Genomic DNA, 1,022 nt, shown 5'->3' with positions numbered 1-1,022 from the left:
CCTGGCTTGCCTGGTCCTAAACTGCTTTCACTGCATGTGCTTCTAGATGGTTTGAAAATCTCTTTGAACACAAAAAAGGTGTTGTGACTAAGCTATGGAGGATGTAGGGGCTGCACTGGAATGATGCTGCTATGGTTTGGGGGTGAGCAGTGATTTCTGCCTCTTTCCCTCTTCCCTCTGTCACCCTTCCCAAGTGACCAGACTAGGCTTGCACTTTACTCTGTGAAGTGCCAGGGCTCCCCCACTTTCCCCCAAGCTTGCCAGGGGAAGCTTTATTCAATAAAAGCATTTCCCTTAGGATAAATATGTGTCGGGATATTAGGGTACCCAACACAGAGTGAATTTGTGCTTACTTGGGTTTCTGTGTATGCAGAGAGCTTGGAGGATGGCACATCTCTCCAAATCCAAAGCAGCTCAGTGCTAGTGGCAGGACTCTTTGAATGAATTAAGTGGGGTTACTGGGGCTGCAGAAGGAAGCTTGCATTAAAAACATGGAAATGGTTCTGAACTCTGCTACATCCAGAATAAGTGTGTATGCAGTTGGAGCAACTCCAGGGGTTTCAATGGAGGTCTGTGGACTTAACCCTGGGTACTGGAATCTGCCCCAGTCTCCATGATTTCTCCCACTACTTAAAGCTTTCTAAAACCCACTCATGAACAAAGAAAAACCCACAAACTCCAATGCGTGCAATTTTCTCAAGTGGCTTTATTTCACTACAAGAAGAGCCTATTCAATGATAGGACAGAACAAAATAGCAATGCACCTCTGAAACCAATTTGAAATCATTCAAACACCTTAAAAAGCCTTAAGATCAACCATCTTCTCTGATGATTACTGACTGAGATGGTAAAACAGACCAGCTTTTGCATCAAATATGCATGGCAGCGCTACTGCTCAGTGTTGCTGCCCACAGCTGCCATGTCCAGCAGTACCAGCTGTTGAGAGAGAACCACACTTGATTTGGTTGTTGTACAAATATCTCATCTCATTTACAGCAAGATTTCTATCCACCTTAGTTTTA

This window comes from Crocodylus porosus, unplaced genomic scaffold (assembly GCF_001723895.1).
Source record: "Crocodylus porosus isolate Cpor-Errol unplaced genomic scaffold, CroPor_comp1, whole genome shotgun sequence".
NCBI lineage: Eukaryota > Metazoa > Chordata > Crocodylia > Crocodylidae > Crocodylus > Crocodylus porosus.
This window is presented reverse-complemented; position numbering follows the sequence as displayed.